Genomic DNA, 13,589 nt, shown 5'->3' on the forward strand with positions numbered 1-13,589 from the left:
TGTAAGTCAACCTCAGCCCATACTTCAGTATTACAAGAGGTTTCAGTCGCACAATAAAGAGAGTTTTCAGGGCTTTTATTTAGAAAGAAATATATGGCAACACATGGTAGACAAGCAATCAGTATGCCAGTAAAAGCTTTAAATTGTAATGTTTAAAAACCACGTAAGTCTCCTATTCATAATATGCATTTGCCAGAAATAGTCAAGAGCCATTATAGTGTTGACTCAACATAGTAAGGAAGAGGGTCTGTACAAAGAGGGATGGGAATTTTTCGTATAAACATGACTTAATGTTCCCTGTTTTGCTGAGTATATCTTACAACAAACCATGATTCATGAATATAAATGCCTTAACACATTTTTAATTTAAATACCCTTATCTTCATATTACCTGCCGTTCAGTACCTCTACCGTGTGGGTTCTGTTGTACGCTGTGCCTGCTGTCTCAAACGGCGTCTGCGTCAGAGGTTGCTTGCAGTACTTGGAATACACTAACCCCCGGCTAGCTGTTCAGTCTTAAGAGATAATTTGGGACAACTTTAAGACTGATTTGCAGATGGTGGGTCCTCTTCTCTAATGCCACAAATTAGTAAAGAAATATTGTATGAAAATTTACCTAGAGTGCCTACTTTAGATTATTTCAGGTTTATTTGTATTTGTGTTTCTCAATAAGTCACCTAGACAGATGCGCCAAAAACAGTTTAGATGATGCATACATTTACAGCAGTGTACTAAGGAGAAGGTTATTACATTGGCCGCCATGTCATAATATGCACTAGTCTAGGCAGCAATGGTAATAGGTTCATATAATGAATTACTTCATCCTTGTTATTTAAACTTTTCAACATGCAGTATTTTCTTTTCGACCCAGTTGTCCCCTTTTCTCAGATTCGTTTAATCTACGCTTCATTTTCCTCCTTTCTCTAACATGCTTTCTGTTCCATTTCCTTTCCTCTTTCATTTCTTTGGTAGGTAAAAAACATTGTCATTTACAATGCCAATACCTCTAACTTTCCCAAATGCGAGACCAATTTGCATTGCAAATGCTTGTTTACTTTGATTCAATGAAGAAGGCATTCAGATGTGTCACACATTTGCCATACATTCAGAATGTTAGCACTCTAGTTGCTCATTAGATCACTGTAGTAAAGCTACTGCTCACCAGGGAAGTCTGCTGCTGGTATTGAAAGTGCATGTTTCAGTCTGCATGTCAGAATTCTTTAATGAAATAGAAGAGGATTTGAGAAGTCACTCAAAATGTGCCCTAATTTTTCGTTCTGCAGCACTAATCATGCATTCTATGGTGAAATGAACCCCTCATTTCATTGCGTACCCCCAGCGCGTAGCGCTGGGGGTACGCACCGTACATACACGGGTGGGGGTACGACTCGAACGTACAGGGGTGTACATACACGGGGTGTTCGACACGTACAGGGTTGTACATACACGGGGGTTCGACACGTACAGGGGTGTACATACACGGGGGGTTCGACACGTACAGGGGTGTACATACACGGGGGTACGACTCGAACGTACAGGGGTGTACATACATGGGGGTGTTCGACACGTACAGGGGTGTACATACACGGGGGGTTCGGCGCGTACTCACGGGGGCTGGGGGGGTACGGCGCGTACTCACGGGGGCTGGGAGGGGTACGGCACGTACCGGGCCCCCTATTCTGGTCGTTTTGCGGCATACTTCGCTTTTCCGGCACTTTTTGGGTGCCGTAAAAATATTGCCGTCCGGACTGCTGTCGGTTCGAATCGTACTTCCTGGGTCGTGAAACGCTGCCTGACAGCGTCCCGACGTCACGTCGGGGCATTCCCGGATCACATTCGTATGTATATTTTCGTCGGACGGTGTTTTTTATGATTCGTACGGAAATGGTGTTTCCGTGCGAATCGTACTTCCATGTTTGTAAAGTTTTACAACCGGGTACGAGTCGGACGGAGAAAACGCTCCGACCGACGGTTCGTACCCGGTTTTTCCAGGATCGTAATCGGCACCTCAGTCTTTTGAAATGGCATCAGTGATGTCCTGAGTGATGTCACTGACCATGTCATAAGTGATGTACTATGTGAAGTCCTACGAAGTGCATTGCGGGGGCGTAAGTTATTGTTAGATCAGGTAACTATAACAGCTAGATTTTGATGGTTTTGTACGAGTGAAATCTGAGCCTAACTATAAAGTCCTTGTAACCTTTGTTTTTTCAGTGAATATATATACATACTGGTATAGAGTACCGCTACCAATTACATCTTAAAAGGAGAAACGATGGTGAGGAGTTTACATTCTTATATGATTAATGTACAACATTTCTGGTCTTAGTTCCATGCAAATCTGAGCCTATAGCTTAGGCCTAGAAACTGGACTTGTGGCACTTAAAATTTTTTATTCCCATCGGAAGCTAGCGGCAATGCTTAGTTAATGCAATGGAATTTTGAGAGTGCCATTGAAGATAATGGATTGGCTCAGGTCCACTAACAGCTAATATAGGATTTATGCTCCAACTTTCCAATGTTTGTATTTCTGCTTCTCCCTTAATGTAGACCATTCAATCTTAACTGGGTGGAATGTTCTAACAGGATTATAGTCCTTCTGCCCCTGGCTGTAATGATTGTTAAAGCATCACTCTTTGTTATAGGTCCTCTTACCCTTTAACTCAGGTTTGAGCATCCTATAAAACTATAATATGCACTGTTTCCTATGTCTTTTAGACTCTTCCCAATAAACATATACACCACTTTGGCTGAGTATTCATCAAATCTCTTGCATACCATCTCATCTAAGTGTTATTTTTATTGTGTATGCCAGCCACTTCCTCAAACAATATGTGCTTCCAAAGTCCATCAGATTTTGACGCCCTTTTCTTTTCTCATCCCATAGACTTAATGGTGTGTTCTGGAATTTCGCTAACAAAATACTTGATTGCAAAGTATTTATTTTTCAATTGAGCCTGCTAGCTAGTGTCAGCTTACCAAGACCTTACAATGGGCTAAAAGTCTGCCCGTTGCTTCCCATTAGTTGCTGGTATTGTCGTTCTCAATTGATTGTTTTTTATTTTTTCAATGGTTTGCTTCGCCTATTACTGTGTCTGTCCCGCTCCATGACTTAGCCTATTTTAATTGTGTCCTTTCACTGCTCACTTTTAGGGAAATACTTTTTTGCTGAGCACTCTAAGAGAGTGCATGTGATTCCAAGATGTCTCCCTCGTGTATTTCTTCACCCTCTATTCCATGCTGTTTTCTCTCATCCATGGGCTTTCCTCCCCCATACTCCCTGTTGCTCTCTTTCACATGTGTGTTATTCTCAGGTGTGGCCTGTGCAGGAAAGAGCGGTGAGGCCGAGTTGGGGGAAGATCCGACAAACGACCACGAGGGAAAATTGTATAAATAATACATTTTCCCTCGTTATCATCTGTCGAAATCCACCCACCCACCTGACCTCACAGCTCTTTCCTGCCCGGGCAGCTGCTGTTGATTCTCTCCTTCTTCATGCTTTGGCTGTTTTCATTCATTTGTGTGCTTCCCTCCATGTTCCCCATGCTGCTGTCCCTCATGTGGTGCTTGTCCCCTCCACTACCCGCTGCCCTTTCATACACAATGACTCATCATTCAAGCCTGTTTGTTCTACTTTTGTTCATGTGGTATGGCATACAGCATGAATAAAAGACAGTGACATAGCCAATAGGTCGCAAAGGCTACACCCATTAGCTCCGTGCATGCTTGTTTTTTTTTTTTTACATCTTTCTCTCTTGCACCATTTATTCTTCTGTCACTCTAATGCTTGTCTTCCCAATGATGTATTCCCGTTCACACAATACAATGATTTTTTTGGCAGTTCTGCCATGGTATTGTTTACTTCAGATCAGCAACATGACGAAACATGCTGTGACATTGTTCTATATGAAATGTATGTCTTCTAGGTGTTGCAGTGGGATTTGATTATAGTGAAGAAAGTCAAACAAAACAGAGATTTCACGATGACAAATGGATGGTGACAAATTACCCATTTATGCCCATTACTTCCTGAAGGCAGAATGTTCTAATTTGGGACCAGAGTTAGACACTTAGACTGTGCTGAGAGGGACTTGAAATAAAGACAGTAGAAACTCACATATTCCCTGCCCACAACAAGTAATCTGAAGGTTACAATGTCATTCCTAAAGATGTCACACTTAATTGATGGTGACAACATGCTGAGAAATATATTTCATTGAGGAAGATGGTCAGGGAAGGCAAAGTCTGACAGGGGTCCATTTATCAAAGGTGTTGGCATTGAGTGGCACTGATTCAACTGCATTAATCACAGTAAAGGGACCAGTGGTATAACAAATACCCATGCTTTTGTTCTGCTGTGGTAACGTTTTTCAGGAGCGATAGGCAAGCAAAATATATGCATTGATTTAAAGTAGAGAACTGACCTTCTTAAATCTGTACCTGGCAAACAGTTCTGTGCTTATTGGAACTGAACATGATGGCATGAGCAGGCATCAAATGTAAGTGTAAGTAGTTAGCGGAGGGCTGTGCCTTCTTAATTAAAGTACTGTAGGAGGAATCATTTCCAAAATTCTTGAGTAGGTTTCAAACATGCTGTGTTTATTCTTATTTTCGTGCATAGAACAAGAGACAGCTGACACGTGTTTCGCTCAAGTGGCCCATCGGCGAGGGCTTTTTCAAGGCCGAAAGTTGTGACTGGTAATCGTATTCCTTACGAAAGTCGTGTAACGGTCTCTGTGGTCCGAGGAACAAGAAAATGTAAGTGTACCTAATAAATGTTTTGCCCTAGTTAAAGGTTTTATACATGTACCATTATGTCAAACCTACTAGACAGCACAGAGGTCTGGTTGAAAAAAAACATTGTCAGCTTACAAAAAAAGAACAATGGGCTTAAAGCTGGTTGATTTTATCGTCACTATCATCTGGTTGCTTCTTATATGATGGCATGCCTTGTCCATCATGTGTCTCCCCCTCACTTGTGTCCTTCCACTGCCATCTTTGCGGTAACTACTTTTTCTTTTTGCTCAAGCACTCCAGGAGAGTGCAAATGTTTTCCAGTTGTCCTCCTTGTGTGCTTCTCCACTCCCTAGCTCCATGATCTTCTCTCTCACCCATTGGCTTCCCCGTACATGCTTCATGTTGCTCTCAATTGCTTGTGTGCTTCTTTCCCTACCCCTGTGCTCCGTGTTGTTCTCGCTCACTTAAGTGCTTCTCCCCTGTCCTCCGTATTGCTTTTCGTTGTGTGCTTCTTTTTTCCCCTGCTTCGCAGTCCTATTTTTGTAAAATAATAAAATGTTGTTATCAGAACCCTTTACAGAGGTCAATGGTGCAAGCAGTTACTAGTCCCACCCATGGTGGTTGAGATGGTTTACTCCTGATGTTAATTGCCCTTAACCCTTTAATGGGCTCTGAGTTTCTGGGCCAAGTACCCCTTCAACCCTTCACTTTCAGTAGTAGAGCAAGTCCAGCAGTCCATGGCTTCTCAGGGTGGAGGTAGATGCAAGGCCTTACCAGGCTCACAAATCAACGTACATTCAATAACTCCAATAAATGAATGTCCAGCCAAATACTTTTTTCATAAAAAGTAGTATTTCTATCCACATACAAAGCGAAATATGTTCCACATTAAATAATATCGCACTCTTCATAAGGTGTGAGTTCCGAGTGGGTCGGGCTTCCGAGTGGGTTAGAGTACTGAGTCGGCCCTACTCAAAGTCTCTCAATTCGTAAAAGAAAACTTTTTTTTGTTTTTAAATATATTTTATTGGTGTTGTAACAGTCATTGTTTGAATCACACATTGTTCAGAATACAGTGTCTTTCTATACACATCTATACATCAAGCGTGTTACTTTCCAGCGATATGCCTCTTCCATTATGAGAGAGGTTATGCATCAATGATTATTCATTACAAACATAACAATTTCTTAACTCAATAATCCCCTTCCCGTCCAACCCTCCACCCGACTCAGCTCTTTAGGACTCTAGGTCATGTTTCGTGAGGATCTTCCTATCACCTCCGGTGTGCCTTCCTATTCCTATTCTTATTTTGTAATAATTTTCCCCTCCACATCTGTGCAGTGTTATCATTATGGGGAGTTCTGAGTAGGTGTTACTGTCGTTGCTTGCTTACTCTTAATGTCTGCCACCATTACTGTCCACGCACTTAGGTCATCTTCTAGTTTTTCATCCCGCCTAACCTTTTTCATCCGTACTCCTTCTGCCACCGCCCATTCACAAAGGTCTTATAGCCACATTGTTATGCAGGGTGGGTTCGGGCTTTTCCAAGATATAGCGATTCGTCGTTTTGCTAGGATAAGCCCCAGCATTACGAATCTCCTACTCAACTTTTAATTTTTGGGGGTCAGTAATCGTCCTAGCAATACCGTTTTAATTTCTTCAGAGATTGTCCATCCTGTGACCTTTTCTAGGATATCCGTGACTTCTGTCCAGTAGGAGGTTAGAACTGGACATTGCCACATCCTATGCAGGGAGTCTACCTCTCCTGTCTTACATATAGGGCAAATCAAAACCAAAGGGGATGATGGACGGTGTGTTGAACATTGCAAGCACTCACCCCCAGTCAACTGATCTGGGTTTAATCCATCATCATTCTTTAGCTCACTCCGCCACCCCAGTTCAGACATGGCCATATGCAAATCAGTCTGACCCTGTGCCTCATGGGAACAGTCCAGCCCGAACTGCCAAGCCATGTCTTCCCTGGATGGGAAACAAGCAGTCCTCCTTTTTGCCCTGTTCTTTGCAGTGTCCTTAAGCTCACTCTCTTTCATTTTGATCCCCACAACAGCTCTATCAATAATTTATCTAATGTTTTATAGTAATGCACTGGGATCTCATAGAATGAATGTTGGATCATATATAGACATCTCGGCAGGACAACCATTTTTATAATTGCAATGTTCCCCATTAGGGATAATGGTAACAGAGCCCCGTACCTCCGTGCCTCTCTGGTGTATTTGCCAACCTAATCCACAGATATTTGGGATCCGTTTCTGCCCATGGTAATCCCACTACAGGTAATGCTTCCCCGGTAATACTGTTGATTTGTTAGCGTTTGTTTTTAATCGGGAAAGTTCACCAAACTCATTCAGAATTTCCAACAATTTGGGAAGCGCTTAGGTGGGCTGGTGCAGGAATAATAAAGTATCATCCGCGTACATGGAGACCACGTGGTTCGTGTTCCCTACCTTCATTCCCCAATTATCCATTTTTTCTGCAGAGATTCCTTTGCTGCCGCAAATAATAATGGCGACAGGGGGCATCCCTGTTGAGTGCCCCTCTGCAACTTAACGACTTTTGATATAAGCCCTCCCATACGTAATTGAGCCTGGGGGTTATCGTAGAGCAATCTCAACCACTTAATATATCCCTCTTCCAGCTCTTCCAGTCCCATTACTCTCGGTGTTGCCTATTGAAATGGCCAGTCCAAGGAATCGAAAGCCTGTTCTATATCTAACAGTGCCAAAGCGCAATCCTCCATTTCTATAACTGTAGAATGCCACACTAGTCATTGTGGGTGGTGCTACAGTGCGGAATAAAACCTGATTGGTCCTGATGTATCAGAGTCGATATACAGAGCAAGAGTCTTTTGGCTAATACCCCACTTAGAATTTTCATATCTAAGTTTAAAAGAAAGATTGGTCTATAGGAAGTTGGGATTCTTGTGTTCCTACCTGGCTTAGGGATCATAATCACAATAGCCTCCATCATGGAGGTTGGAAGAGACTGGGCTTGCAGCGACTCATTATACATTGTAACCGACCCACCAGTAGTGGTGCAAATACTTTATAAAATTCAGATGGAAACCCATCACTGCCCGGGCTCTTGGCTGGTTTGAGCCTCTTGATAGCTTCCATCATTTCTTCTTTCGTGATCGGGGCATCTAACCCATCACTTGTCTCCTGGTCTAATTGGGGCAAACCTAGCGCATTAAGGAAATCTATCACATCTTTCGAAGGGGAAATTCGCTTTGCATATACCGCCGCCATATGCTCTGTGAAAATATCCAGAATAGCCGTCTAGGTATAAACCACTTCCCCATCTATCTTTTCCATTTCTACTATTGTCGATATTGGTGATTCATTCCTTATTAATTTAGCTAAAAGTGCCCCCGATTTGTCACTCTCCATGTGCAAGCGTTGTCTATATGCCGTGTAAATAAATTTCTCCATACGATGTATGGCCTCCATTAAGTCTTTCCGGATATTGACCCATTCCTTTCTGCACTAAGGGTGGGTATGTAGTTGCACTTCTATTTTGTGTAGTTTCTCCTCCTGTGATTTAATATCCCTCTCAAGCTGTTTTCGTACCCCAAATGTGGTCTTTATACACACTCCTCTTATCACTGCTATCATTGCCTCCCATTCGGTCGCTCTTGTATGAGCTGTCCCCCAGTTGTCTGCAAAATAATTAGTGATTTCCTCAGTATCATAAAAGAAAACCTTGACGTGAATTCACTTGAAATGGTAATGCTATGTGATCTCTCTTTAGCAATCAACAATGTGACCCCTATTCCATCTTACTTGACAGACTCAAGGAGATCGGCATCATAAATCAGGCCCTGCGATGGCTACAGTCTTTTATTGCTGATTGCTCACAGGCAGTCTTCCTCCCCCTCTTTTACCTCCGCCTTTAAACGATTTCTTTGTGGTAAACCTCAAAGGTCGGCGCTTAGCCCTACCCTTTTAATATTACTATTGAACCACTGGTGAAACTCGTAGAGGCATGGTGTGTGCGAGTTGTCTCCTCACTCAGCTCCTCCTTGCCTTTCAGGAGGACTCGCATGTGAAGTTGAGTTCTTTTAAATCATGTCTGAAGGCAGTATTCGAATGGATGAATGAAAGCTGCCTCAATCTTAATTTGGAAAAAACACAAACTCCTCTTCTTTGGCACCAAGATATCTCTGTATCCTAGCCATAGGTGGCTGCTAAAACTGGGTGCTCCCCTACTGTTAGACATCATGGAGTGAAATTTGACTCCAACCTTTCATTCGAACCCAAAATCGAGGCAATTTCCACCTCATGTTTTTCTATGCTGAAGCCACCTAGGAGAATGCTCCACCTTATCCAAGTGGACTCGTGTAGGACAATTGGCCATGCATTGGTCACAGCCAAACTTGACTATGCAAACAGTTTGTATTTAGGCCTTCCTGCCTATCTAATACAGTATCTTCAGACTGTGCATTACTCTGCTGCGCACTTAATCCTAAAGATTCCCCCTCAAGCCTCTGTGCCTGAACATCTTTGTCTACTCCACTGGCTCTTGTTTTTGCTCTCAGGGCCTATATGCAAAAAAGTTCCATCCATCCAATAGCGGATTGTAGGGAATGAGGGCGGAGGTGAAAGGGTGGCTGGATGGGAGGCGGGGGGCCAAAAAATAAACAAAAAACACTTAACTCTTCTGCCGGCCGCATCTCCTCTGCTTCTCGGTGAGTCCAGAGCCAGGAAGCCCCTAGGCTCCCCATAGCCAATCACAAAGCTGTAATGCAGTGTTATGATTTGCTCCCCTAAGCCAATCACAACGCTGCAACTCAGTGTTGTGATTGGTCTGAGCGCCGTGGATCGGCACTCATTTGGGGACCGGGGCCTGGCCATGCTCCCCATCAGGCTGTGTAATTCAGCCTGGTGGGAAACATGCAAAGTGCGCATGACTGTTTGGCCGGCCCAAGACGGCCGGCCAGGCAGTCATGCGCACGTGGGGTGTGCAAACCCCTCCTTCCCCTGTGCTTCCAGCCCCGCCCCGCCCTTACTCAGCCCTGAACCTGCGAAAAATAAAATGATAATAGCTACTTTATTATCATTTTATTTTTCCTGCTCAAAGAGCAGTGGGGCCGCCCCCGCATTTATCTCCGGAAGAGGTTCAAGCCACTTTGCCAAGTCAGATCCCTCAAATAATCTCAAACTTTTTCAGACACCTTGAATTCACAAGGCTAGAAGAGGAGGTAGATGCTTAGTCTTCCTTTCCTCCCTTCACATGGGCTGTTGCCCTTTGGAACCTAATTTCAGAAAAAGTCTTAAAACCTTGTTGTTTGATTCTTGCTTATTGTGCACCTTACTTGTGAGTTTAATCTACCTATATGCCACTAGTGCTATGACTGCTCTTCAGAGGCACCTGTGCGCTTTATACATTTCTTGTGTTGCATTGTATTGTATTCTAGCACTGTATTCCCACTCCAAACAGCCCACAGCAGGGAACTGCGAAGAGGCTAATTTGCTATTCCTACAACAGTCTAAACAAAAGTAAGGAAAGTACTTGATTTTAAACACATTACATATATAGGGAAAACAATAAATGTGGAAAAAATACTAAGCTCTAAGGGCCTCATGTAGGTAAATAAATTTTACCGGTTCTTAAATACCGAGCCGTACCGAATCGGTAAATTAGAATCGGTAAGTTATATGTAGGTAAAAATTCGGTAACAGTTACCGATTCGGTAACATTCGGTAATCACGATTCGGAATTCACCGAATCGGTAAATACCGAGGTGGTATTTACCGATTTGGTAAATACCGAGGTGTTATTCACCGAATCGGTAAATACCGAGGTGGTATTTACCGAATCGGAAAATACCGATTCGGTATGTACGGATTCGGTAAATCAAATCACATGACTTGACGAAACAGCTAATCCAGTGCAACGACAGCCCACCCAACCAGGAAGTGCCCACACCCCGGCAGGTGTACATAATTAGCCGAAGTGGCCACACCCAGGCAGGTGTACATAATTAGCCGACCCTGGAGAAGCTTGGAGTGCAGAGGAGAGGCAGGGAGCCGTTGCATGTGCGAGCGGGTAAACGAACAGCATGTCCAGCCAGAGAACACATAAAGACGGAGGGGAAAGGAGGAGGAAGCTGAAATTTAGCCCCAAGGAACTCCAGGTGCTGGTGGAGGAGGTGGTGAAGCAGCACCAGAAGCTGTTTGGAAGGCAATCCCTGCAAGTGCCTGAGGCTGAAAAGCGCAACATATGGCTGGCCATCCAGGCGCAGGTCAATGCTGTGGGAGTGACCCACAGGGACATTGAGGTCCTCAAAAAGCGCTGGTATGACCTCCGGATTGTAACCAAGAGGAAGATGGGCGACATCCAGAAGGAGGCCAGCCAGACCGGAGGTGGAACCAACAGGGCACCTGCCCTCACCGAACTGGAGGAGCTGGTGGCGGCCACAATCGAGCAAGAGAGCGTCGTGGGTCTTGGGGACGCCGACAGCTCTGCCAGAGCCGCAACACACCAAGGTAAGACGAAAGCACAGCAATGTAGCCCCCCCTACCCCTATCCCACATCCCCCATTGTGAAACGAGAATCACACTGCAGTCCACACGTGTCAGTGCAGACAGGCAATGCATTCCGGGAGATGTAGTCAGGGCAACACTAACCATGACGTAAATGTTACAGGGCAACAAGGCATGTCACGCACTCGAGGCACAAGGAGACAGGGGACATATTGGAATGTGAAATGATTTATTGTGACGCTTGCAATGCAGCCCTTCGGGGACACTGAGCCAATGTTGTATTTCTGTCCACAGATGTGACATCATGCAGGACAGGGCATGCTGCAGGAGAGACGGCACACCGGCCACATAAATCACCTCTAGCCAGCACCAGTTCAGACCAGGGAGCAGGCCCACTGGCAGCCGCACCACCAACACAGCCAGCCTCGCCGCACACAGAGCCAGCATCACCTCACCGAGAGCCAGCATCACCACCACCAGAGCCAGCATCGCCACTCATGTTCGATTCACCGGCCACATCTCCGCTTGCAGGTGTGAGAATGAGGAGGCGTCCAGCAGCCAGGCTACGAGCCTTAGACACCTCGTCAGACGACAGCATGGGCCCAGAAGACCGCACCGGGCCCCAGGAAGGGAGCCATGCCACTGTGCCCCACACCTCACAGGCAGCACAGACGGAAGCAAGAGGGCGCCGCAGGTCGCGTGTCCAGAGTCCACCAGCACCCACTGACGGCCATGGTGTCTTCTTGGGGCTCGAGGGCCAAATGTTGAAGCAACAGCGCCTGCAATCAAAGGCAGTCATGTCAGTCCAGAGGCACATGCGGGTGATGACGACAACATTAGTCAACATGGACACCAACATTAGCGGCATGGCTGCGGGCATTCGGGACATGTCCCAGTCAATCCAGCAGTTGTGCAGCAAATTAGATGCTGACATCGAAGCACGGCGCCGGGAACGCCAGAGAAGGGACACTACCAGCAGGGCACTCAACCGTCTGGCAACTGCGACTTCTCTACTGTGCCGGCGCTCTGTGACGATGCAGGAGGGCCTAACACAGTGCTGCAGCGACCTGTCTCGGGGGATGGCGCAGGTGACAAGTGCACTAGGGGTGCTATTGACTAGTCAGGCGTCGACAACTGCTGCAGGGGATGCTGCGGAGAGCATCGACACCAGCAGCAGCATCACACCCCCCGTCCCAGAAGCACGCAGGAGCAGCAGGCGGCTTGGGGTTGGCTCTAGTGAGGATGCACAGGCCGTGCAATCCACCACTGCAGCGCGTATGCGCAAACATTGATGTAGCCCTGCTTAGCCACTTCCCATTGGGTGACGTAACCCTGGACATACTCCTTGTATAGATGGTATATTGCCAGATTGGCCTGTTCATGTGTTCATGGCGTGGTGCCACATTAAAACTACGTCAGGACTTCTCACAACTCGCTGTGTCCCCTTACTTACTCAGAAATAGTTGCATGTGATATCTGCCCGTCTCTCTCTCCCATCGATTGCAGTTGGCACTCTAGCTGCGTTGCCCTCTGGCTGGCCTGACTCATCCTCGTTGTCCTCAAAATATGTCAGTTCCACATCTGTACCTTTTTTCGTGGCAAGGTTGTGCAGCATTGCACAAGTGGCAATAATCTTGCAGCAGGTGATGGGTTTGTACTGGCGTGCGCCTCCGCTCTTGTGCAGGCAGCGGAACCTGCTCTTCAGTAGTCCAAACGTGCGCTCCACCACATTGCGTGTTGTTTTGTGTGCCACGTTGTATCGTCTCTCACTCTGGGTTGCTGGGTGTAGGTAGGGAGTGAGGATGAATGACCGGCATGCATATGCACTGTCGCCTGGATGAGTAAAAGGGAACCATCAGTAACATGCCTCTATACACTATGATTTGCAGGTTTCAAGGGGCGTCACTGTTACTTACCTAGCAGGTATCCCTCTCCGAATTCTCCGGCACTCAGTCGTGTGTAGATCCCACTATTCTGGAAGATGTAAGAGTCGTGGGTGCTCCCAGGAAACTTTGCAACAATATCTGTGATGATGTTCCCTGCATCACAGATCACCTGCACATTGATGGAGTGGGTGGACTTCCTGTTCCTGTAGATGTGCTCTGTATCAGCTGGTGGACAGATTGGGATGTGTGTACCATCAATACAGCCGATGACATGGGGGAACTGTGCCATGTGATAAAAGTCTGTTTTTGTTTTCTGCAGTGCAGCCTGTGTGTTTGGGAAGCTTATGTAGTGGTGCATTCTCTGCATCATGGCATCCAGGAACTTCCTGAAGAAACGTGACAGGCAACTCTGGGATACCCCACCCACCGCAGCTATCACCACCTGATAACTGCCGGATG

Source organism: Triturus cristatus, chromosome 5_1 (assembly GCF_964204655.1).
Source record: "Triturus cristatus chromosome 5_1, aTriCri1.1, whole genome shotgun sequence".
Taxonomy (NCBI): Eukaryota; Metazoa; Chordata; class Amphibia; order Caudata; family Salamandridae; genus Triturus; species Triturus cristatus.